The sequence below is a fragment of the Ambystoma mexicanum genome, chromosome 10, assembly GCF_040938575.1.
Source record: "Ambystoma mexicanum isolate Mex_15411 chromosome 10, UKY_AmexF1_1, whole genome shotgun sequence".
Classification (NCBI taxonomy): domain Eukaryota; kingdom Metazoa; phylum Chordata; class Amphibia; order Caudata; family Ambystomatidae; genus Ambystoma; species Ambystoma mexicanum.
In genome coordinates, this window is record NC_090932.1 from 1282572817 (window position 1) to 1282600745 (window position 27929).

Genomic DNA, 27929 nt, shown 5'->3' on the forward strand with positions numbered 1-27929 from the left:
ACACCAAGATGGAAGACCAACACATTTGCTGCATGCTGGCTAGCAGTGCCATCACACATTGGCCTGTGTTTGGCATGTCCAATACACATACATGACACATGCCATCACACAGATGGCATGTACCATAGCCATGTCACACATGTGACAATAGGACTGAGCAATGCCTAGTGAAAGTGGTGGAATGCAAACAATCAGCCTGAATGAGCACAGAATAATACGCAACAATGTTGTGGCAAGATGACACTTCAAGGGCAACTGGCGTGATGTTGGGCTAAATGTCTACTGTTGCCAGAAGGGATACTGCAATACCCAAATCCTGGTGCCCAGAATGTATTGGATGAAGCACATGGGTGACCCAAACCACTCAGGCACACACACCCTCACCTGGCACTCAATCAGAAGCCCTCACACACACACCATGCACATGGATGACACACACATGCATGTCCACTCACCGGATAATGCCTCGTAATCTGGCAGGTCTCCCATGCCTTGGATCTGTCCCTCCGTGACGTAGGTCCCAGCAATATATTCATGTGGAGTGAGTTCAATGTCCTCTGCGGGAGACCCACCTCCAGTCACTAGAGTAGCGGCATGACTTGAGGCCAGCTTTTTCTTTGCCCTGCGCTTCAGGTCATTCCAGCGCTTGTAGCAATCATTAGCTGTGCGCCTCACGAATCCAAGGGCACTTGTGATGTCCGCGATGGTCTGCCAGTGTTCCAGACGTTGTGCAGGTGTGGTCTTGCATCCTGCAGTAATCACCATTTCGTGGTCATGTGCGGACACATACTCCACAAGTGCATCAAGTTCGGCCTGATTGAAGCTGGGCTTCCTTGGCGGGCCGGACTGTGTAGCCGTGTCTGGGGCATCAGCCTGTACTGGACGAGCACTCTTCCTCTTCCGCTTGGAAGGTGGTGGGGATCCTGAGTGTCCTACGCCGCTCTGGACACTAGGGGCAGGAGCCCCGGTGGACTGTTGACTAGGAGTGTGGGAATGAACACTCACCATGGGACTTGGTGCAGGCATTAGCTGAAGTGTGATGTAGTCAGGGGGAACATCAGCAGGATGGACTGGGACCGACACTGTCCTGGCTGGGAGACTCAGAGCTGGGGTGGATGGAGCAGCAGCTGCCCCTGCAGCCTCCCCACCCTGCCTACTCGGGGCAGCAGATGACATAGCTGCCCCTGATCCACGTGGCCTGGTGACACCAACGTGCACCGCCACACGTGGCCTAGACCTGCTGACCTGGAAGTCAGCCATGGAGTCACCCTGTGCCAGGTCTGGTGCCACAATGGGCTGGTCCAACAAGGGCTGAGCAGGGATGGTGTCAGCCACGTTACCCTCAACTAGGGGGGGGCATGGGTGTCCCTCACTGGTCATCCACACATGGGGGGCTAGGGGCACCCTGCAAGTCTCGGCCACGTCCCCTACCATATCCACCACGCCCACCTCTTGAGACTCGGCCACCTTTGCCACATTACCGCGTGCTCGCCTCCCAACCATGGCACTGATGTTGTTGTGCATATGGGAGTTGCAGTAAACTATTGTCCTGGGCAATTGTGGGTCAAAGTGGTAGGGTACTAGATGGAATTCGTACCCTAGTGCTCTAGCAAGGCTGTATGTGAACCCTGGGGGAAGATGACGGGTCACGCAACGCACAGGCACCCCAAAAAAGGGAGATAATGTACACGCAACCCCTCCTAGACCAATAAACCTGCACTACGCTGTGGCACCCAGAAACACAAAAATGAACGTATGCGTGTCACACGCAGCCTAGAATGACCTCTGAAGGGGTACGCGACACACGGGGCAAGCACAGATGTTAAATACGTGCGCGACTCACAGTCTGCCTGGAAAAATAGCGTTAAAAAGACGCGCGTGTGCGCGTTGGCAACACCCCTGCCAAAAGAAGAATTGTACGCTGTCTGAGGAGACAGAACAACAGAAGAAGTGAACGCTGTTTGAGGAAACAGGCCCAGTAAAAAGACAAAAAGAGAAAAAGCTGTCAGAGGTAACAGGGAGTACGAACTTGGAACACCGTGAAGTAAATCGCGTGTGAACCGACAAGAAGTACAGATTTCACCCACTCGCTCTCCACGAAAGCACGTACAAGGAAATGGTGTTCTACACGTACCTTTTAAACATGCCCTCACGTCCAGCGTCACTTCCGCGTGTACGCGCTAAGGCCCTATCCTCCAATTACACGAGCTGACACTCTGACGTGCTTATTTTTTCTATGCGCCATGGAAAACGCACGTGCGCGTAACGTCATAGACGCGCCTACACGCTGGGGGCCTTTGGGCCAATTAATTCGCATACGTGTGCTGACGCGCTTATGCGCTAAGGGCCTTTCCTCGAATTACACGCAGACGTGCTGGATTTTCACGTGCCAAATCACTCCGTATCAAGCTGGCCACACGTAGGCACACGGAAGACCACGCTCCTGCCCAGAAGGCCGAATTACTGCCCCCCAGAGCCCCGAGCACGCTCCCACCTGCCATCTGCTGCTGCCTGACTGCCTGCTGCCCACGTGCCGTGCCATTTGCTGCCTGCACATCAGCCAGGGGTGCTGTTGCTGTGACCACCCCTGCTGGAACCGAAGACTCCCGACTGGGATTCCATCGCTCCACAGACCAGCCCCAGGACCCAGTTGCCCACCCACTCCTGCCTCTGGGGTTGTCATGTCCGGCACTGCAACATCTGGCACCACTGGCAACCCCCGGCCAGAGACGCAGAGGGGCACCAGCTTCTCTGCCACTGAAGTTGGTGTCCTGGTGGAGCAAGTCCTGGGGCAGTATGATGCCCTCTTCGGAAGTTTGCGTGCCGACAAGGAAGGATGGACTCAGATCTGGACGGACATCGTGACTGCCATCAACACGGAGGGGGTGGCAGTCCGACTATTCCATCATGTCAAGAAGCGCTGGGAGGACCTCAGGTCCAGGACCCTCAACAAGGCCCGGCGCCTCTTGAAGGCAGTGGATGCTAAGGAGCGCCGGGGCCACTTGTCGGAAGATCAGATGAGGGTCCTGGAATGCATATCCCCAGCGCTCCACGTCCAGGTCCTTGAGAGCCAGACCCGTCTGGAGTCGAGCAGTAAGTGTACATGCATCCTGATTGTAAGCTGTGCGTGTGGTGGTGTGCCAGTAGTGTGCAGTTTGCACATGTGTTTTTATGGGGCCAAGTATGGGGGGGTGTACAGGGCCGTGAGGCTAACACATGCGAGGGCTCTCATGTGTGAGACATGGATGGTGCTTGTGTGTGTAGGCTTGCATGCCAAATGCAGATGTGTGGGCACACATGCTTGAATTAATGTGTATGTAAGTAGGCATGTTCGTGATGTCACACATGGATGTTGGTTTCAGCTGCATGTATCTGCACTGTGTACATGTGCATGTGTTTGTATTTGACAAGGGTGCAACAGTGATGCAACATGGATGCATGTGACACCGGGATGTGGAAGACTGATTGGCAGATGTGACATGGATGCCGATCTCAACACTGCGACAGTTGGCAGAGGTGTACACATGCATGCAAGTGTGGTGGTGTGTGTGCATGTGTAGTGCACTCCCTGTGTTGCATGTGATGTCTGGCTCACCTTTGGCTGCTCATGCTGTTGTATGTGTATGGATGGTGCTGGCTGTTGCGATATGGCTGTGGTATGGCTCATGTGTGCGAGTTGAAATGAATGTGTGTTGGCGATTGTGATGCCATGTCTGAGGTTTGCCAATGCCACTCATGTACAACTGTCATGTGTGCATGTGTCCATTGTACAGTGCCCTGATGCCTGTGTTTTATTTCTCCCTGTCTGCAGCGTCACTGATGAAGAGGGCGGAGAAGGTGCTGTGGAGCACAGCGGCAGGGATCGCACCGCCAGCCGGAGACGCAAGGCCCAGCTCCGCTCCCAGGTTGTCATCTCGTCGGGGAGTGAGGAGTCCGGTGCCACGTCCCAGGCCGCAGCTGCCGGGGGGAGGTCCAAGAGGCGGAGGTCATAGTTGGACTCCTCTGCAGCAGAAAGGGCAGCTGGGACCCCAGCTGGGACCCCACAGGGCCCAACGGGGGAAGATGGCACGGAGTCATCCAGGTTGGTGGGGGGTTTTGTGGAGGAGGAGGCCCTGCAAGCGACAGAGACGGGGTCTGGAGGTGGGGATTCCACTGGTGCTAGTGGTGCAGTGCAGGACCAGGGACAGGAGGCAGCACAGGCCACCACAGAGGTGCCTGTGTGCAATCCTGTCCCTGATCCTGTCACTGCATCATCTTGCACCAGCAGGGATGCCTACGTCCAGACCCGTTTTCAGGCAGGGGATGAGCTTACAACAATTGGCCTTCCTCTGCCTGCGGACGTGGCTATCCAGGTACGGGTTGAGCCTGTCCTTACTGGTGTGGCGTTGCGTCAACGGGCCATGCGAGGTGACCTGCAGTCTTTTCATGAGGAGACTGCACGTCATCTCGAATGGCTCGTTGACCGTGTCGGCCTACTGGGACAGGTCACCCAGGCCGGATTCCTCCGTTTGCTGGAGCTTGTTCCGACCCCCTCCTCAACTGAACACCCTATGCGCCAGTCGTCCTCCGTGCCATCTTTCCACCCATTTGTTACCTGGCTGCCCTGTGGAGCTGCCTCTGACGGTGCGGCCAGGCTGGTGGAGGACACGTCCCTGCCACAGTCGGGAGTTGGATGTTCAGCAGGGGTGGCCACATCAATGACTGCACGCCGGCCGGTGGAGGATGTGCAGGCAGCAGGAGCCAGGGCACGGGCACAGGCACAGCAGCAGCAGCAACGAGGTGGGAGCCATGATGGCTCTGGGCCTTCGACATCGGAGGGGCAGGCATCGGCCGGAGGGCAGGAGGACCCAGGATGGGAAGTGTCTTCCATGTGGTAGCGGTTGGGCAACGCCATAGACGCAGAGCGGCAGCGGGCGGAAGAGGCACGGCTCACGATGGTCAGGGCGGAGAACTCCATGCGGAGGGCCCTGAGGCGGGCCGAGTGCTTCGAGGCATTCCGCAGGGAGTTGGAGGAGAACATGTCGTCATCCCTGCGGACCCTCGGGGCCATGGAAGAGGACCGCCTCTGGGAAATTGAGCAGGAGTTCGATGATGCCCTGGCCAGGAACATCCAGAAGTGAGCCGTCGGACTAGCCCGCTGCCCTTGTAAATAGTTCTTTAGTGTTAAGTTTCCTTTCGGTTTTGTTTTGTTTTGGGGCGCTTGGACAATGCCCCAACTTCTTGTATATATTTCCTCATTAGGTAGGATTTTATTTTATAGGTTTCATTTAAAGGATTGGGCACAGGGACCCTGGATGTTCACTTTGTACATAGTTTGACAATGGATTTGGATTGTTGGTTTTTTTTCCCATGGATCAATGGTTTTTTATTATTTTTGCACCTTGGATTTATTTTGTCAGACTGACACTTTGGAGATTTGCTTTTGGATTGCTTTTCATTTGGATTTCATGCATCTTTTTCATTTATTGGACATGCTGGATTTCATTTATTATTTCCATTTTCTTCTGTTCCATTTCATTGCCTTGCTTTTCTGTTTAATACATTATCATTTGGTACTTCAATGTGTGGTATTCTCTCTTTGGTTTCATGCAAGTCATAATGTGTGTTTTATCATTCATATGCTGTCATTGTGTGGGTTTGAAGGATATATGTTGATGTGCAGACTAGCCATTTGGGATGCACCATGTGCTGGTGATTTCTTTGTGGGGTGGATGTCATACCTGGTGGTGTGTTCGGACTGGGGTGGCGTAGGCAGTGTATTGAGGGGCCATGGGGGCCATGATTATGGATCGTCATGAGGTGTTGGGGGGGCATGCCCCACAGTGCTGGGGGGTGAGGGTGCAGGGGGACATGAGTGGGGGCCTGGTGGAGGGTGCCCCTGACTGCTGGGGGGTGGGGGTGCTGGGAGACATGAGTGGGGGCCTGGTGGAGGGTGCCCCTGACTGCTGGGGGGTTGGGGTGCTGGGAGACATGAGTTGGACATGAGTGGGGGCCTGCTGGCAGGTGCCCCGCAGTGCTGGGGGTGGGGGTGCAGGGGGACATTAGTTGGACATGAGTGGGGGCCTGCTGGCAGGTGCCCTGCACTGCTGGGGGGTGGGAGTGCAGGGGGACATGAGTTGGACATGAGTGGGGGCCTGCTGGCAGGTGCCCTGCACTGCTGGGGGGTGGGGGTTCTGGGAGACATGTGTGGGGGCCTGGTGGAGGGTGCCCCTGGATGCTGGGGGTGAGGGCGCAGGGGGACATGAGTGGGGGCCTGGTGGAGGGTGCCCCTGGATGCTGGGTGGTGGGGGTGCAGGGGGACATGAGTCGGACATGAGTGGGGGCCTGGTGGAGGGTTCCCCTGGATGCTGAGGGGTGGTGGTGCAGGGGGACATGAGTGGGGGCCTGGTGGAGGGTGCCCCTGACTGCTGGGGGGTGGGGGTGCTGGGAGACATGAGTGGGGGCCTGGTGGAGGGTGCCCCTGACTGCTGGGGGGTTGGGGTGCTGGGAGACATGAGTTGGACATGAGTGGGGGCCTGCTGGCAGGTGCCGCGCAGTGCTGGGGGGTGGGAGTGCAGGGGGACATGAGTTGGACATGAGTGGGGGCCTGCTGGCAGGTGCCCTGCACTGCTGGGGGGTGGGGGTTCTGGGAGACATGTGTGGGGGCCTGGTGGAGGGTGCCCCTGGATGCTGGGGGTGGGGGCGCAGGGGGACATGAGTGGGGGCCTGGTGGAGGGTGCCCCTGGATGCTGGGTGGTGGGGGTGCAGGGGGACATGAGTCGGACATGAGTGGGGGCCTGGTGGAGGGTGCCCCTGGATGCTGAGGGGTGGTGGTGCAGGGGGACATGAGTGGGGGCCTGGTGGAGGGTGCCCCTGGATGCTGGGGGTGGTGGTGCAGGGGGACATGAGTTGGACATGAGTGGGGGCCTGCTGGCAGGTGCCCTGCACTGCTGGGGGGTGGGGGTGCTGGGAGACATGAGTGGGGGCCTGCTGGCAGGTGCCCTGCACTGCTGGGGGGTGGGGGTGCTGGGAGACGTGAGTGGGGGCCTGGTGGAGGGTGACCCTGACTGCTGGGGGGTGGGGGTGCTGGGAGACATGAGTGGGGGCCTGGTGGAGGGTGACCCTGACTGCTGGGGGGTGGGGGTGCTGGGAGACATGAGTTGGACATGAGTGGGGGCCTGGTGGAGGGTGCCCCTGGATGCTGGGGGGTGGGGGTGCAGGGGGACATGAGTTGGACATGAGTGGGGACCTGCTGGCAGGTGCCCCACAGTGCTGGGGGGTGGGGGTGCTGGGAGACATGCGTTGTTGATCAGTAGTGCAAGGTGACATGTGACTTGGCTGGGGGGCATGCCCATGGTGGATGGGCTGCCTGCGGGACATGAGCAGGGGTGCAGGGTAGTCCCCTGTGGTGTGGGCTGCCTGCAGGGGCCGTGGAGGGTGTAGAGGGAACACCTGGGAGGACCCACACGGCCAATTCACATGTAGTACCCCCCGGAACCCCTGAAATACACGTACCCTGCTGAATTTGCGTGTGAAACTTCCTGCGCACCCCGAAAATACACGTACCCTGCAGGATTCGCGTGTGAAACTTCACGCGCACCCCGAAATACACGTACCCAGGGCAATTGCGTGTGGAACTTCCCGCGCACCCCTGAAATACACCTACCCTGCTGAATTTGCATGTGAAACTTCCCGCGCACCCCGAAATACACGTACCCTGCAGGATTGGCGTGTGAAACTTCACGCTCACCCCGAAATACACGACCCACGCCAATCGCGTGTGGAACTTCCCGCGCACCCTGAAATACACGTAACCTGCTGAATTCGCATATAGAAATTCCCACGCACCCCGAAATACACGTACCCTGCAGGATTTGCGTGTGAAACTTCACATGCACCCCGAAATACACGTACCCAGGCCAATCGCGTGTGGAACTTCCTGCGCAATCCTGAAATACACGTACCCTGCTGAATTCGCGTATGGAAATTCCCGCGCACCTTGAGATACACGCACCCTGCTGGAATCACGTGTGAAAATTCACGCGCACCCCGAAATACACGTACCCAGGCCAATCGCGTGTGGATCTTCCCGCACATCCCGAAATACACGTGCCCTGATGGAATCGCGTGTGACACTTCACGCGCACCCCTGAAATACACATACCCTGTTGGGATCGCGTGTGAAACTTCCCGCGAACCCCTGAAATACACGTTCCCCGCTTGGCGTTTGCTGTTTGGCAGCCCGGTAAACTGGTCCAGTGTTAGCGCAGACATTTGCGATGAATTGGGGATTTTGATGGATTTTCCTTGCGCGAGGGTGTTCTTGGGGGCGTAACTGGTGCTGCTGCAGGGTCGCTGCGCCACTCTGCGCCACGGCTGGTTTTAGAGGCTAAAATCCATCAATACGCTCTGCGATGAAATGGATTTTTTCGCACGCGGCTGGCGCAGTGTATCGCACGGGGACACTGTGCGCCAGACGTGTGCGCCACTTTTGTGCAAAATTATATGAATTACCCAGATAGTGTTCATTAGAACATATGATATTTTATATTGAGATTGTTACGGCTGAAAGTGGATGCCTTTGTGGATTTACCATCATAAGATTCATATAGGAAGGCATAATTTAGTTTGGTATAATTTTATATATAACATATTGTAGTGGGTCCCCCGAGTAAAGCTGGAGACCCAATTGCCTAAAATGTATCTTATTCTTTTGATTGCATTTCAATTTGTGAATACCTCACTGTCCTTTTCCCTGAACTGTGGGGTATGATTTAATACATGGGGGAAAGGGGTTAAATTGGCATGTCAGATCTGCGTAAGCCAATATTAAAACGTATACAAAAATACTCAACATATGTTACCTACCATATATAATACAATTGTTGTCGCCATATCATAGTTGCTGTAAATATCCTTAATGTATGACCTGTTTCCTCCTCATGTTCCCATCTTCTCTTCTCTATTAGGTTGACATCATCTCAGAGTCTACAACCCTATTACTGTAAAGCACTTGTAATCAAGATTTCTTCTCTTAATCTTGTTCTTTATGTACAGTGTTTCTGTTTGAAAGTACTCTTATCTAAATACAAAAACGTACAAAGTACAACATAGCAATCACTGTGACAATCTATGCCTATTACCCCCACCCCCAAATCCCCTAGCAAGGTTTTCATCCTACACTATAAGCACGGTCAGAAAGCGTGCCCATTACATTTCAACCATAGAAAAAAGGCTCCAATAGTTAACTGCTTGAAGATGAACCACTTAACTGCAGAGGACATGGACATCCATGTACTCCACACAACATATGCAGTGAGCAGGACATGAGCATCCACATTCTCCAGCCCCCTCTAGGATTGCGGGCCCGGACTGCACTGGGTTAAGCGGTTCAAGGTACATGGGCAAATCAAATAGAGGACAGTCTCCTCGTGTACATTTTTGAATGACAAAGAAGGGGGCCAACAAAGAGACAACAGAACAATCTGGCTGTTAAAACAGATGCAAAAATTGAAACATTCATTGAAAACCTTAATGTGAACCTTCGTAACATTATACATATCTGCAGACAGCTAACACATCATCCAACTAAAATCCTTAACGCTACTCTTGTGCTAGGCAAGCATGGATACGGTTAGCCTCCGTCTTAGTCTGCCCCCGTACTCTTTTGCTCCCTGCAATAAAGCCATCAATTTTGTAAAACGTACCCTTTTCAGCCTGCCCAGATCCTCCTCCACCTCCACCTTCCGTCACCATGCTGGATGCTTCCCCATGCAAAATGGCTTTCTCCTCCTCTGTATAAATCCACCCACAGTCTTGCCCCCCACTAGCATCTTATTGTACCTTGCCTCTTGAATTCACTGCTCCTCAGTTCCTCACAACCTATCAGCCCCTGCTTCCCCATACCACCTCCCGCTTTTGCTCCTTTCCCTACTTACCCCACTCCACTGTTCAGCTCTCTCCTGGCCATCAGAGCCATCTCTCAAGTGGAACTCTTCAAAACGGGGCTGAAACGTCACCTGCTTGCATTGGAAGGAGTCCTTGAAAGCCCCTCTTCCCCCCATCAAAACAACCATCCAACCACCTCTCTTGCAGTCTGTCCTCAGGACTACTTTACTTAATTTGTAAATAATGGCCTCAGGCTCTCAACAATAAAAAATATGTCCTCCAGTCCATGTCCTTGGTATATGTGCCTTCTCGTACTCCTTCACCGCCTGGTATACGTCATTCAGTACAACAATGCTCGAGTGTAAAGGCACCTCACCTTAGGACTGCCTCTGCTCTCTGTTATTGCCTACTTTGTAAGCCATTTCTGTTGGAAGTGACGCCTTCTTCTTAAATACATAAAAATAAATGCAAACACAAATACAAGAGGGTACACAGTGGAAAATAATGGCGTGTAGGATAAAGAATGGCCGTAGAGTGAGCGATGAGTGAGAGAGGGAGACAGTACAAACGCACATAGAATTTGAACAACGTGTCTGCAGCAACACAATGAACCAAACCAAGTCTCTTTTGAATACAAAACGCGTGCACTTTGCAAGAGATCAAATCGCTGCAGTGCCACCAGCATTTATCCCAGATATAGAACACCTTCCATTGCCACATTTCGCTCGCATCGTTCCGCAGACCCGGGAGTACAAATTAGATTTACATTTATTTCGAAAAGCTGTTCCCGATCCATGTTATTACATTTGAAACCTGCTCTTCACTGGACCCCGCAGTTCTTCTAAAAATCCACAGCTTCCATTAAAAATACTACATCTGTGAAAACGCATTGTAAGCAACCAGGCGCCTTTGAAGAGAAAACGCTGAAATACGCCGCCGCCGCCGCAGCAGGAATCAGAGGTTCCTGCACCGCACATAAAACAGGCAGAAAGCAGCCAGGCTTCAGACCTGCCTCAAAAGCAGCGCTTTGTATTCCATCCACATCCAGCTTGTGTCACCTGCTTTCAAATATGCTACCTGTTCCAAAAGCATGTACAACGTCTGTTGCACAGGGCTAACATGGTAACATGAGGGATGTTGGGGGGATCTGCTGCATAACATGCTAAGAAGCAACACGCATTGCCCAAGCCAGTATTTTGTTTGCTTATGGGACGGTGAAGGAGATAGTGGGTGGGGAGCAGAGGGTCAGAAGGAAACAGCTGCTTCTTCTATCCCTGTGGGCTGTGCTAAAAGCTGTTGATGCACTGGCGTTGCTGACACGCTACAGTCTCGGTTGAGGGATGAATCGGAAGGAGACACAGGCTTTGTGGGAGGTGGAGAAGAAGTAGACATCTGCTGAAAGAGTACAAGGAAGCACTAAATACACGCTGACTGATCACAATCTGGAAATAGACACTGGCCGACACAGCTCAAACAAGAACCTCAGGGAGAGCAGAATCTGTGAGCAGTGTGAATTAGGACAGGTAAATTACACTGTTTTGCAAATAAAGACATTTGAGACACTTATTTCCTCAGACTTTTTATGAGAAAAAGGAGTTATTTGCAAGTAAAAGTGGATTAGGATAGTTCTGCTTTATGTGCATGCATGCCACAAGACAAGAAATTGTGCATAAAGCAAAATGAACTTTAGAAAAAGCTGAAAACCAAAATGATTACTGCTAAACAAAATGCAACATTTTATTTATACCGTGTATTTACTTTTGCAAGATTTGCCTAACTTGCCATGGATATAAAGTACCTTGGTCCTCATTACGAGCTTGGGGGTTAGGTAAAGAAAAAGGGATATTTCCGTTATCACCACTTTGTTAGGCGATAAAGGAATTACTGCTGTTATTACCTCACTGCCGAATTCCCACTTGGAGCCTGGCTGCAGAGGCTAACAAAGGAGACAGGAAACCCCAACAACCTTTCATATGCTCTGCGTCAACCTGAAGCCAGCTCTCATCTTCAGTATTGATTGACAATGGAATGTCTTCCTTCACTGGGAAAAGATGTAAGGCAGACTGTACCGCCTACAACCCCACCTCCTCCATCACGGGAGCTTCATGCCTGCTGATGGACACAAAGCATTTAACATCTGGCTCCAATCCACTGTAACCCCTTCCTCCTGCTCGGGGTCCCTAGTTTTCTGCAAGATATCTAACTCCGCCATCCCCCACCTGTGGATGTCTTCCATCCAACACACTACTGACGGACCATGGGGCTTCTTCCAGGCGATGGCTATCCGCTACTAAGCTAAGGACAGAGCTCTGGTACCGCACGCCGCTCATCCCTCCATCTTCAAGGGTCTCTCGTCCTCCCAAGCACCCCACCGATTTCCCCATACTTCTGCCTCCCACCACCTCTGTACCGCCTACAACCCCACCTCCTCCATCATGGGTGTTTCCAGTCTGCTTATGGACACAAACCATTTAACATCTGGCTTCAATCCACTGTAACCCCTTCCTCCTGCTCGGTGTCCCTAGTTTTCTGCAAGATATCTAATTCGACCATCCCCCACCTGTGGATGTCTTCCATCCAACGCACTTCTTACTGACCATGGGGCTTCTTCCAGGCGATGGCTATCTGTCTCTAAACTATGGACAGAGCTCTGGTACTGCATGCTGCTCATCCCTCCATCTCCAAGGGTCTCCCGTCCTCCCAACCACCCCAAACTTCGGCCTCCCCCCACCTCTGTACCGCCTACAACCCCACCTCCTCCATCACGCGAGCTTCAAGTCTGCTGATGGACACAAACCATTTATCATCTGGCTCTAATGCAAGCTAAGCCCTTCCTCCTGCTCGGGGTCCCTAATTTTCTGCAAGATATCTAACTCTGCCATCCCCCACCTGTGGATGTCTTCCATCCAACACACTACTGACGGACCATGGGGCTTCTTCCAGGCGATGGCTATCTGCCGCTAAACTAAGGACATAGCTCTGGTACCGCACGCTGCTCATCCCTCCATCTCCAAGGGTCTCCCGTCCTCCCAAGCACCCCACGTATTTCCCCATACTTCTGCCTCCCACCACCTCTGTACCGCCTACAACCCCACCTCCTCCATCATGGGGGTTTCAAGTCTGCTTATGGACACAAACCATTTAACATCTGGCTCCAATCCACTGTAACCCCTTCCTCCTGCTCGGGGTCCCTAGTTTTCTGCAAGATATCTAACTCGACCATCCCCCACCTGTGGATGTCTTCCATCCAACGCACTACTTACAGACCATGGGGCTTCTTCCAGGCGATGGCTATCTGCTGCTAAAGTAAGGACAGACCTCTGGTACCGCACGCCACTCATCCCTCCATCTCCAAGGGTCTCCCGTCCTTCCAAGCACCCCAAACTTCGGCCTCCCCCCACCTCTGTACCGCCTACAACCCCAACTCCCCATCACGGGGGCTTCAAACCTGCTAATGGACACAAACCATTTAACATCTGGCTCTAATCCACTGTAACCCCTTCCTCCTGCTCCAGGTCCCTAGTTTTCTGCAAGATATTGAACTCGGCCATCCGCCACCTGTGGATGTCTTCCATCCAACGCACTATTGACGGATCATGGGCTTCTTCCAGGCGATGGCTATCCACCGCTTGGCTAAAATCAGCATAAACTGAGCCATTTGATTTCGTACTTTGTGCTTTGTGCCGTTTCCCCCCTGGGGTCATGCCCCATAAACATACCCTCGGGTTACACTCAAACCTAGAGTCTAACAACCCGTTAATCTTGGCTATCCCCCTCCAATAGTATGAAACCCTATGTGTTTAGCCCGAAGGCACTGAAGAACCACGATGTTGAATAGCCCCTCGTTTTTTCGGACAGTTTAGTGAAGTGGATGCATGTCCGCTGTGGTGGGCGGGGCAGACCTGGACTGGCTCCTCAAAGGGAGTCATCGATCAAGCCATTAACGCGCGCTCCTCCATGAAAGAAATGATTTTCTTCACCGAGCCCCTGACATTTTAAAAAAATGTACAGCTGACATTTAAACACGCTGTGTCTGTCAAAGCGTATGAAAACCAACTGCGCCTCTTTTGAAACAAAAGCTTTCATTTTCTCTGAAAGAGCGCAAAGCAACCCCCACTCGGCTGGCTTTAGAGAGAGCGAAAAATGGGAGGCGTAAGCGCCGCTCCTCAAATATGCGATCTCATCCACGCCGTCATCAATAAATAAAGAGATCACCCGAGGAATGCGCAGATCTAAAATTACATGGAGAAAAATATACATGCTCTACATCAATGGGAAAAGTCGCCTGGAGCTCAGAGCTGCACGGGTCGTGTGTACAAAGGCAGTTTTAGCAGGTACTCCCATGTGGGCATTCAATTCCTAAGTCAGAAATAGATTGTTTGCGGCCCTCTGTATACATTTACGGAAGAGTGTATTGATATATAGGGGAATGTCCCTTAACAGTCAAATAGATGCCAATCCCATATAGATCTTGTGCAAAGGCAATCTTAAATGCGCTGAAGGCACCGCTACAGCCCTCCAACAGCTGGCAGCAACCTCTGAAGGGGCACTAAAATACATCTAGAACCCTGTGCCATACCACCTGAGGATCTGTGGCAGTGGCACCTCCCGGCCATGGAGCATGATCAAGATAGGGGAGGAAGGATAGCTCAGGGGCAACGCATTTGTCTTGGAAGCAAAACGACACAGTGCAACAGCGAATCTAATCCTGAGCCTGTGTTTATAAACCACCTTTATAAAAGAACAATTATAAAGGTGGAGTGTGTGGAGGACAGAGGCTCCAGTATTTTGTTTATTTCCTCTCTGGAGGCCTACCCCTATGCTCTGTTAAGGCCTGCTGCATTATATTTAACATCATTCGACGCATGGTGCGGAAGTGGCAGTGAAAGTGGTCTGCCCTTGTCCGCCGTGTACGTTGGGGTGAAAGAGCTTCTTTGGTGCGTAGACTTTCGTTTACTGCAGTGAGTAGCACCAACAGGGGCGTTGCTAGGGGGGGGCTAAGGGGGCTATAGCCCCTGATCTTTTCGTTGTAGCCCCGGATAGGATTTCAGGAGCTACAGCCAAAAGACTAGCTAGCCCCGAGTCCCAACAGTTCCGACATCAGCGTAGCCCCGGTCTTTTCCAGACCTAGCAACTCCCCTGAGCACCAACATTACATTTGTACTATTCAATTACTGTTTTGAGCATGCTCTCGACCCCCACATGCATTCTTACTTTAAAAAAAGTAAAACAAAGGTTACTGGAAAGGGGATGTCTGCTCCTCTGCCCGCTCGGCATTCTAATGGCGTTTTGTGAAAAATCTAAACAACGATAAGTCCTTCTTGTTGTCACTTGCTGAGAACGTTAGGATGGATATTGCTTATCGTGCTGCTCCACTACGATCTCAACGTCAATCTATGACAGATAAACCAATCTTGCAACTCATAGTGCAAAACGAGGACTTTTCATTCTCCCCTGGTCATGATGCTTTTGGGAGTGTGGATGAGGCTTTGGTTCCTCAGGAGAGGCAGATTTATTTTTCATCCGAAGCTTGTATCATCCCAGATACTAACCTGTCCCGATCTCCCTCTCTCTTTATGGTGGACTCAATGTAAATGGATCAAACAGGTGGGTCTTCCCCTCTGGGCTTGCCATATAAGTCTGTCCAGGGTTTGGCTCTTGGTACATCTCTGCACGAACTTCCAAGCACACTGGGATCAGCTTTGGATGCTTTAGATTTCACATTGTCCCAACCTACGGGACTCCAGGTGCTGGGGGGTTTGGCCTGGTCATGCCTCCTCACCCAATTATCCCAACATCCAACATCACTCCTGCAGTCTGCCATTCAATTAATACCTTTGTACTTGGTCTTGCAGAGCCTCACTGCGCTTGAGAATAAAAGGGAGTGAAGCATGGTCTTATCTTCTGGTCTCGGTGTAGCTCGCCCCAAAGATTATTCACATCCGACCATGTGACTGGAGACCACGTTTTCGAGCTCTTCGTTGGATTTTAATACCATTAAATGAAGAAATCTTGGCACCCTTGATGGTTTTCCTTACACCTCAGACTGTAGCTGAGCTTGCTTCTCATGTTTTTTTATCTTCTCGAGTACATGGCAAGGCTGTTGGCGGTCCAGACTCTTGACACTGGGCCAGGCAAGCCTTTCTCGAATCTTCCTTCACCATCAGCTATTATTCTGCTGCGCCACACTTCCAACCCTTTCATTCACAGGGCCAAGCTTGCTAAAGTGCGTTGTTGGACATGCCGATTCTATATATTCCCATGTATATACATTGGCACATCACCACAATCTATTGACTACACAGGCAGCCTTATGATTATTTTGTCTACTTGCGTTACTGCATTTGTACAATTGTAAAATGATTTTGCATTTTCTCCGTTGCTTCTCCGCATGCGCAATCTTCATTTTGTTCCCAAAATGTTGCATACTTCATTACTTCATTATCAGATTCTATAAGGTCTATATTCTTACTTCATTTATCTCTCTTCTGTGTGCGTCAACTCAATTTCATGTGACGTCACCAGTTCTTTCTTTCATCCATTTTCACACTTTTCCGGAACTTCCTTCAAAAGGTAATAATCTCTTTGTGGATACGTATGGGGTTTTCTCAATGGATACCTTGTTTCAAGGACTTTTCACAGCATTGGCATTCTCACTGGTATTGCACATGTCACAATCTCCGGTTGCCAACATATAGGCAAAATACAAAATAGGGGTGGAACTTCCGGGAGAGGTACTTGGCTCCTCCTCTACACCCACCCGGGTGATTCATCGACCATTCTCCCATCAGACTTCACATCTAGACATCCTTGTCTGAAGAAATGTTTCTTTGGAGTCCATATCTTTATTACTCCTTTCAGGCATCATGTTGACTTTACATGCTCATCAATTGTCCAGGTCATAAGACCTCACTGTCCATTGGGACTACAGTAAATCCATCTGCCCACATACTTCTTGTGGTTTCTCGGATACAGAAATTGTGTTCCCTCAGGTGCGTTAATACTCGTCTTTACATAGTCAGCTCTTTTGGTTTGAATCGAGCTTCAATATCAATCATGATTTTCATTCCTGTAGCTTTCTTTGCAGTTTTTTTGCACTGTGCAATTATAATTCTAACTACACAGAATCCAAACATGATTATCACTAACAGGGCTCCAAGGAACTTAAAATGTTTTGCCATCCATTGTGGAACCCATGAGAAGATTGACACTACCCAGCTGTCATCAGCAATGTCTTAAACTTCATCTTCCATCTTGACATGCAAGTTTGTCAGCATCGTTATGGCCTCAAAGTGCCAATCTCGTCATCATGAGAAGGTGTGAATGTGCAACATGATTCTCCGATTTTGGCACAAACGCCTCCATCCATTGGTGTAAACATGTCCAGAACATATTGGTTCTGAAGAGTCATAAGTTGTATGGCTCTCAGCTGTTCCTTGATAGCATTGAATCCCTTGATAGTAGTGTTGAAAGCTCCCATTTGGTTATTTGTAACTACTTGGCATTTGCCATCGTCTGAATCCCAGGCATAAAGATAACTGTAAAAAACTGAAGCAGTCTTGCTAAATAGTCTGTGTTCATACGGAATAGCATCAAAATCTTCTATTGACTTAGCTGAGAAATAATTTTCCCTCTTCATTCGATCAAGGAGCTCAACAGATCTCTTCTTTCTCAGGGGAGTATCAGCCTTTGAAAACTCACCAATATTCAGGTGACTCTTTGCAATCGTTAATGCTGGAACATGAAAAATCACCATAGAACATAGTCCTCCCCAATCTCTGGGCAGCTTCATATTCGCTCTAGATCCGCAGGCCCAGTAGTGATCCATTATCGCTACTGTCCCATCCTTCATTCCTGGCACATCGAAAATGCACTCACATTGTTGATTTTCTCCAACTTTTCTTGTGCCACTATTTCTGAAGCACAGTTCTGCACTAGCCAAAGGCACTATCTGCAACAGGCCTCCTCTGTCTTGGACCCATGCCAGAAATTTTGCAAGCCTCAGTCAGAGAGGTTTGAATGCCTTTTCCGCTCGATCTATAACTGGTTTATGATGTCCAGTCACTGCCACAGCTCTGCATACAACGATGCCTTCTTCCTAGCCATCTGGAGAAATTACTGTTTCCCAGATCTGCATCTGTTCTCTTTCCTTGCATCTTCGTATTTCTTCATCAGTCTTTCCTTGGCAATTGAGATTTTTATTTATCTACCAATGGATTCCTGCTCCTTTCACGCCTGGCTGTTCATATCTTATCACATGATCTCTGGGGTGTGCTCTTGCTCTTGTCTTTAATTCTTGAACATAGTCGTTTTCTTCTGGCGCTGTTCATTCAGTTGCCCTGAAGAAAGATGCTGCTCAACCCTGGAATTGACCTCTTGTATCGCAGAGTGCAAGGTGAGTTAAGCAATTAGCTGTTTGGACATCTATCTCTATATCTATGAATATTTTAGACTTTCTCATAGCTTAAGGTAGGAGAGCACAAACATAGCAATCCCCATCAGAGGTTCTCTTTCCTACCTCTTTCATGTGTTGATACCACATGTTATTCCCCAAATGTGCTGTGATAGCTAAATAATCATTTAACTCATAATCATCTTCCCTTGCACTTCTCTTGGGTCTCTTTCTTGCCAGGGGAGCTCCCATAAACATCTCATTGAATACATCAGTATACAGTCTTCCTACAGGGGGAATCATAGGAACACTTGTCAGAAATAGGTGACCTTACATGTGTCACTGGTGTAGGGACAATCACATATGGTCTTGGCTTCTTTGCAACCTCTAACTTCGCATAGGTCACTGGAGTGGGGAGAATCAATGGGACTTCTATCCTTTTAGAAACTTCAAGATATGCAGCATGAATCAGCAAAAAGAGAAAAACAATAACATTTGCTGTGCATGTATAAATTATGCACCAGTACACGAAGCCCCCCCGTTGATGTATCTCCACACGTCATTATGTTTGCTCACTTTCTGTCACTGAATTATGCTCAATAAATCTCATTGTGCCTGTGTACTTATTTTTTTAAGGAGGAAAAAAATGTATTTGTTTTTTTATTGTGTATATAGTTCAAACATAAGCTTTTGCACACATCTTAAAAGAACAACCAGATAAATTAGCATTAAACCTATAGAACATATCGAACGAACATGCCTATACAATAAAAGATAAACACACCGAATTACTAAAACACAGTAATTATTAATGAAGAAAAGAAAAAAATAGAACATAATCGAAATAACCTTTACATTTCTGGCCTCTAATTACTCAAATAAACTGCATTCACTGTATATTTCAACCAATTTACACATAGCATACGTCATACATTTAAACCTCTTTCATGTTAATCCCATGTGTTTCTACCCTGAAGACATTGAGACATAGGATAAACTGGAATTTAGCCAAGAGATTTACAATCCAGTTCATATCGGCCTCCAGCCGAAGCAGATGCGTTTCATATGTTTAGTGTAATTTCACCCAAATTTAGCCCTGTGGTCCGCAATGCCTTGTTTGAGCTTCCCTCTCCAGTCCTGGTTTACTCTTTGTGGGCCCAATTTTCATAGCGGACATTCTTCCCATTGGCATAAATCCATGCATACAGGTGTCAATCCATCCCACTATCTCCTCAGCTGACCCCTTAGATCTATACTACATTCTAAGTCCTCTACACCATTTTGCTGCCTTAACTAGGTTTGTGTTTGACAATCCCAATCTACTGCCTGCAGTATTAGCATCAACTGCCCCAACCCTATCACAGCACTGGTTTTTGGTAACAGTCAGACTCAAATTAGGACAGACAATAGCATGGTCTCTAAATTCATTGAGCTTAGCTTGGAAGGATTGAAACTGCGGGTAGATGTCTATATTGGAAAATACATAGTCCACCATAGAGGAGTATAGACCGTTAGACCATGCATATGCCAATTTGTCCTCATAACCCAAATCATTGATCATTTTGAGGTCAATCTCATCTAAAAAGGTCCTCCACCTTCGATCCTTCAAGTTCTTTTACCCTTTGTGAATATGATCAAGTAAGGGACCATCGCTGTCACTTCCAATCTTGGCATTAAGGTCACCTGCCAATATTGTGTCCACATTCTCATTCACAGCAGAACCACACACAACATATTCGTGCACACTAAGCTGGATCTCTAATGTATTTTCATCTCCAGGGGAGTCATATATGTTAAGCAGTCATATTTTATGTTTCACTCGCAATAGGATTTCAACCCCCAGCACATTTGGACAGCTTTGGGGCATTCTTTAGAGGGGATGTCATTAGCAACTAATGTTATTAAACCTCCATACGGGCACCCTTTAAGACCTTTCCCTGTTGCTCGACAGTATGTAGAATATCAATCAAAAAAGGCCGGAAACATAAGTCACGTTTCCTGCAGAAGCACATTAGATGCAGATTTTAACAAATCAAACCTTCTTTCTGAAAGTGATGACCATAACCTCTAGTGTTCCATGAGATAATTTTAATATCATCTCAGTTATTTTTATTGTGCATAGGTGGTAAGATGGAGCACAGCCATCCCAATGAGACTTCACAGTGGGATCGCTATTAGCTCCAGCATTAAGGATTTCCTTAGGGATCTGATTTCCTAGTTTCTTTAAATCAGCTTTGGTCATATTAGATATTTTACACTTTTAATTCAATTCAGGCACACATTCACCATCAAGCTCATATCCCTGCATCTTTAACTCATCAGCATATAAGCGAATTATATCTGCAACCTCCACAGAATAGCAATAGACTTTGGTAATCAATCCAGGACATTGTTCAATAAACTTAAGGTCATTTCTCTTGATTAACATTAAGGGCAAAAAATATCCAAAATCTCCATTAGCTGGCTTCGATTTATCAGTCTTTTTTTCCATTTGACCGTTCCTCTAATGGTAAATGTTTTCTTGGACACAACATTTTTATTTTGAAGGGGTATAGGGATCTTTGTAAACTTTCCAGCTCCATTCATGCTGGACTTATGCAGCCCTGAATACATTCTAGGGCATTTCAAGGGTTCATTATCTTTGGTCTCCAATGATACGCTCCTGCTATCAAGAGAACTTTCCGAGGAGACTTCCTCAGCTGTCTCTGGAAGCAGTAGTGTTTTTGTTTTAGACTTAGTCGATCTTAGTAGCCATTCCGTAAGATTCCCAGATCTCAGCGCTTTCCTTTTTACTCTATGTGCTGCCTTTTTTCTGGCATGTTTTGGGGATACAGGCCCTATAGTGATCTGATTAGCAGTTTCCTTATCAACCTGGTCAACCTTTGTTTGTGTTGTCTTGATAATATTTTTTGCCCACTTGCTTTTTCGTCGCCTTTCTCTCTTTGTGAGTTGATTTCCTTCAACATCCTCTTCGTCCTCACTTCCCATCAGAATTTTGACTTTTGTAGATTCCATATCCTCATGACCTTTGTCAGTAATCACCTCTATATGTTGTGATTCTAGCGTTTGTTTCTGTCTATTGGGACTTGCAATGACCTGAAGACTGATTTTTTCATAAAGGTCCCCCAAATGCACTAGTAGCTTCACATTTATTTGGACCTGGCCCGCAATATTATGCATGAGCTTTAGCAGTATTTTTAAAGCAAATCTTGTTGCTACATTATGCACCTCGATGTTTTTAAATGTGTCTTCATACAAGCGATCTTCCTTAGTATGCAATACATCAATCACCTGGTCATCCTTCGTACTAGCAGGGGTTTCATCAATTAGGCCTTTTAGTCGAGGCGAACAGGAGAGTCTTGAGGACATCGGCTGGCAATTCAAACTCTTGTTCATTTGGGGATTTCCAACAGTATCACGATTTATTTTCCCTGATTAAGGAGGATTAGCAATCATGGCTTTTTCTAATTCCATGATTTGCCCCTCAAAGCTGTAGCAAAGATTCAGCAAAGAGTTGTTGTTATCAAGTTCCGCCATAGTGCTAGCTCTGTCATTAGCACATAGGGCAATGTCACGTGGCTCTTCATGGATTTCAACAATAGCGCTCAAGCCAGTAAAGTAGTTGGTCATTTTAGTTGGTGTTGTAGATGTATTCATAGCCTCCACTGCATGTGCCTTTCGGGCAAGGATTGGCATTACTTCCGATTTTCCACTCCCCTTCTATTTATTTCCTAGTTTCATGATGGCAGAAATGAATCAAAGTGTAAACCTGCGTTGACAAATCAAGCAGGGAGCTGGAAATGGGGGTAATGGAGCTAGTACTAATAGTCAGCAGCTACAAATGCTGGAGGTTGAGGCTCAAAGGCAGATTGCCTGCAGTCACCTCACGTAAATAACTAAAGATTGTATAGTTTTCTCTCGGAAGCAGCAGCACTAATCTGAGCAGAATGAAAAGCGTTAACAGCATAGAGGAGACTCAAAGGCATAGAAAAAACGCCTGCAATCACCTCCAACTGGGCCTCAGATTGATACGGCTCCGATGGAAAATCAATAAATCAGTCAGCCCAGATGCTTAGAGCTAGGACGTCCATAAGCCCTTCACTTGCTCTAATTGTGCTGCTGCGTGTTACCGTGTAGGGAGGAAAACCACGGTACATACGATCAGTGCAGTGAACTCACAAATCAGCAGACATCAAAAGTTGGGCAGAGTCATGCATGTCTTACTTGTGAGAAGGAGATTGTATACGTATTTTCATATAGCAACTCTGGCACGACACGACTGTCTTCACTCAGTCGAAAACTTTGCCAAATACTTTTGCTACCTTTATAAACCTTTTTAATCAGGCAGCCTAGTTAAATGCTCAGGTAGCTGCCGAATATGCTCGATTATCTCCACAAGAAACTGACTCATTGCAGGACGATTTATAGAATCTCGCAGAAACACATAAGTGTTGGTATTACGCCAAAAAAGATAAGGATGAACTTGAATCAGGTCATAAAAGACTGTAATAAGTAGTCTATGGGCATTGTCATCAGACAGGACCATTTAGGCCTCCAAAGAGAAACTGAGTGAGAAAAGAATCTGGGCACTGCTCCTTTTTCCAATCATCAAAAAGGAATTAAAGATCAGGCATTTTTCAGTTATCTCAACACTTTCTAGGGTCCAATTTCAATGAATTCCTGTGGCTCAAGAACAGTAACTTTCTCACTTCCTGCTGAAATATCTATAAGGAGTGTTTTGGGGGAACCACAGTCCAAATGCACAATTGCATTTATTTATTCAACAATCTTTGCGTCCTTCTTCCTCGTCATCGATCGAGTCTGCACACGCTGAACTACTTCTTCTTGACTTACTTCCGAATTGGGTAGGCATGTTGCCGGTCTCACCAGCATATGGCTTAACGGGGTTAAGATGTATCCAGACACGTCTTCCTTGAACCTTTACTGAGATGTAGTAATATTCTCCACTATAAAAGAACCACTAAAACGAGGGTCATGCCACTTCTGAGTGAAGTTGGGAATTAGTACAAGATCTCCATTAAATAGTTTTGGTATTGGTAAAAGTTGTTCAGAATTGGTTGCTGAAGGGTCTTTATCTGTGCCCTGAGACCGACACCCCTCAAGCCTGAGTTGATGTGAAATGACAGAGATACTAGCGGTCATACATGTTAAATACGCATGTAACGCATTTCCTAACAATTCTGCAGTTGTCTGGGTATTACTCCTAGTCCTCGATGGAGGAGTCACAGGCGTTCTCATTCACCTCCCAGTAACTAATTCATGGGGTGTGAAGTGGTGGTCCAACACAGGCTGATTTCTCAATGCATATAATAAAAGGGCAGACAATACAGCCACTGTTCTTCAGTGTTAATTTCAACTTGGCGATTCTCTCTTTAAGAAGGCCATTGAATCTCTCACATATCCCATTCACTTGCGGGTGATAAGCAGAAGAAAATGTGTGTTTAATACTAAGCAATAGACTGATTTGCTCAAATTCTTCATTAACAAAATGGGGTCCATTGTCGGATCTTAGCACTTCACATACTCCCCACCTAGGAAATACTTCTAAGACTAAAAGCTTCACAGTGCAAGTGGCATCAGGGTGTATACATGGACCAGCTTCAATCCATCTCGAAAAGGGACACACCACCACTATCATATTCCAACATCCAGTGCATTCCTGCAGCATATCAATACAGTCAATATGTAAATGGTGAAAAGGACAATTCGGTCTAGGAATCACTCCTCTAATTGTTTGCAATGTGTGCCCAGCAGTAAACCTTTGACATACAATGCAATTTACTACATAAAATGCAGCATGTTCTAATAGGTTCGGTATGAACCAGTCTTCTGCAATAGCTGCAGTGAGACCTAGTTACATGCACTGGGTAGTGTAGCTGTTCTAACGCTACCCTTAATAGGGTTACAGGCATCACTGCTTTACCAGTGCTGTCCTGTCGCCACAATGACTCAGAAGGGGATAAAGATCATCCCCTCCGTGTTTATAGCTCTTTTTCTTCCTGTGGAACACTAACTTGAACTTCCTTCAATTGTGTTCTAGACAAATGATTAAATCCTTCATTTACAATCATAATTGTGACCCTTTTTTCTTTCACACCAGGAGTATCAAAACTAAAAATATCCGGTGAATATGCAGCCCTTTTGGCCTCTCTATCTGTGGCTTGGTTTCCACGTGAAATAAAGTACATTCTCTTAATATGTGCTGCACATTTAACTATTGCGATGGCTACTCGGAGTTATAGTGCCTTAATAAGCCTATCCAATAATGCAGGTTGTTGCACTGGCATGCTGTCCGCTCGGAGGTAGCCCCTTCTTTTCCAATGTGCTAACCCTGGGTGTACAGTTGACATCAGATAGGCGGAGTCACTGTACACCGTCACTTCCTGCCATGTGTGATTCTCAAGCGCAACAATAAGTGCCATCAATTCTGCAGCTTGTCCCGAAAAATGAGATGGTAGTCTCGCACTTGCTACAACTTCAAATTCCCCATTAGCTCTGTGCCTTATCACAGCTGAACCTGAATGCCTTTCTCCATCAGTTTGATCAATTTTCGAAGACCTGTCAATAAAGAGAACTTCCCCCCTGCCAGAGCATTCTCCTTTACTCTCAGGATTTTGTCATAAAACTCCTCATAATTCAAGCAATCATTCACCTGCTCGTCCTCTGTCACAGGTTCAGCTATAAACGTGGCATGGATCACTATTTTATAGCAGACTATTTTGATTTCTGGATTTGATATGACTACCTCACATGCTGAAGTCCTCTGAGATGTTAGTGTACCCTTAGGTTTCTCCAAAACAGCAAACAAAGCATGCTCAACAAATAAAGTCATGGAACACCCCATCAAAATGCTTGCAGACTTCTCAATAGCGAATGCGGCTGCTGCCAGCGATTGTTCACAAGGAAAGTGTCCTCTCATTACTGGATCTAAAATCCCACAATAATATGCCAAAGGTTTCTACCCAAGTGTGGTTCTCTGTGCAAGCACTGCTGTCATGAAGGTTTCATTTGTATGCGAGAACAAAACGAACTCCTCAGAATAATTGAGAATTCCTAAAACTGGAGCTATACATATTGCTTTTTTCAACTCCTCAAACCCTTCCTCCATTTCCTCCATCCATTCTATCTTCTCATTATTCACTTGGGCTTTCTTTAAAGCCTGCAAAAGAGGTCTCGTATGTGAACTATAATCAAATACCCACGCTCTAACATAGTTACACAATCCTTAAAACTGCTGCATTTGCTTTATCGTATGCGGTTTTGATATTTTCATAATTGCCTCAGCTCTTTCAGGTATAACCTTCTTTCCCTCATGTAAAATCAACTGACCTATGCACAACACCTCTTACTAGCAATACTGTAACTTCTCCCTATCTATATTATATCCTTTGTCTGCAAAAATAGTCATCAATCAAACTGAATCTTGCCTGCACTCATCTTCTGGCATGCTACAAAGTAAAATATCATCTACACACTGCAGCACAACACTTGGCAAATCAATATTGCTTATGTTCATCTGCAAGACCCTATTAGAGATTGATGGGGACTCGCAGTACCCCTGTGGCAAATGAGTACACTTCAGCTTAGTCTGGCGGAACGTAAATGACGTGAGGTCTTGAGAGTCCTTATGCAACAGGATTGAGGAAAACACATTTTTCAAGTTAATCACCATGAAATATTGTTTCTCTGTAGGAATACTACATAAAATCATTGCAATATTCGGAACTAAAGGAAACTCTGCCTTTACAATCTGGTTAATCGGCCTCATGTCCTGAATTAAACACCACAACCCTCCCTTCAATTTTTTCACAGATTACACATCAGTATTACACAGTGACTCTGACGTCACCAAAATGCCTTGTTCCATCATAGCTGATATAATCTTAAAAATACCCTCATCTGCCTCTCGAGATATTGGATACTGCCTCTCAAGACATTGGGTACTGCCTTGGTAGGGGTTAACTTCTCCCACCCTCTCAATAGGCCTACGTCATAAGGGCCTGTAGTCCATAAGGAGGTTGGCACCTTTTCCATGTCCTCATTGAAAAATGCAGGATGCTGCCGCATTATCACCATTTGCTGTGGGATCTCCCTTCTTTCTATTCTCACCCAATATGTAGTACTCATCTCGAATACTAATTCATCATCTGATGGATCATCCCTAAACATGTCTTCATCTGTGATGTCAGTCAATCTATACCCTTCCCCAATGGCAATTACTGTTCTCCATGGCCTGCCTTCACCATCAAATCCTTCAAGCATGGCTAATTCCTCTTGGACTATAGCTGCCTGCAGCTGTAAGGGATTAATCTGTCCCTGCTCTTCATCCATAGGTATCTGTGGCCTGAACAAAAATTCATCAGGTATTCTCATAATTTTTCCCACTAAGCCAGGTAACCATGTTAACAAAATGCGTACTCCATTAAAAAAAAAAAACCTTCTGGCTCTAATGGCACTCCTCACAGAGCTATCTGCCCTGTAAATGCCATAATAAATTCACCCATGTTTAAATAATGTATCCCTGGAGTGGAACACACTATTCCTTCCTCAGTGAAGGAAATTGTCATGTTTAACTTCGTCATTAAGTCTCTGCTCAGAGTATTAACTGGTGTCTGTCTTGAATACAATGAAATATGGACATATCACACTCTCCTATAGAGACTGGTAATTCATTAGTGAAATGAACTCTACTTGTAGCTCCAGAGAAGCCCTGAGCATTCATATCATTTCCTGATAATGAAGACGCTCCCTCTCGTATACATGAGCTAGTTGCTCCAGTGTCTATTAAAAAATAAGATTGGCCTCCTATGCTAACATCAACCCTTGGTTCCCCTTGAGGCTTTGTGTCACCGATAGTACTGAACACATGAAGTCACCCTGTGAGCTGTCCTATTGTGGGAACATGCTTATTCTCATACCAGTGAAAGGATTTCCTCCTGCAATAATGATACCCCTTACTCTAGGAGTCAATAACTGTCCCATATTTGCACTCTGATGTATCTGCATGGGTGTGTGCTGTGATTGCCGCCCTTGCTGTGGATTCAATGGTGCTTGCTGTGGTTGTAAAGCCTGTTGCATTTGCAGCACTTCTGCTTGATACACTGTCTGATCTTGGGCAAACCTGTCCCTATTTTGTGGGCTATATGCTGGAGGATAAGCTGTCCCCCCTCTTGAGAATTGCACATTCTGTACATACCCTTGGCTCCCTCATGTTCAAGAAATGTGCCCTGTCATACCACATAGCTCCCTGAACATGTTGGTTAAATTTCTGCAGATTCTGAAACCCGCCTTGGTTATTTTGAAAACCACCCTGATTATTCTGAAATCCCACCCTTCCTCTAAAGCCTGTACCTCTGTCTCTCGGCACAAACCCATTTCCTCCTTGATCCAACTGGTGTTGATTTTTCACCTGTGGCATACCTGCTACCTGCTGTGTTCCCAGCCCCTCTCTGCTTGTCAGTACTGCTCCTTCTATAGCGTACTTTGATAATTTCTTCTGGACTAAATTAGCTTCCTGGAGTTTCCTAGCATCCTCCCACTTCTTATTTTTCTCATGCAGCAATTGGCAATGATGCACGATAGTCAACTGTATCTCCACCCATGGCTTTGCTTCCATTCCCACTAGCCTCTTGAGCTGTCTCTGTACATG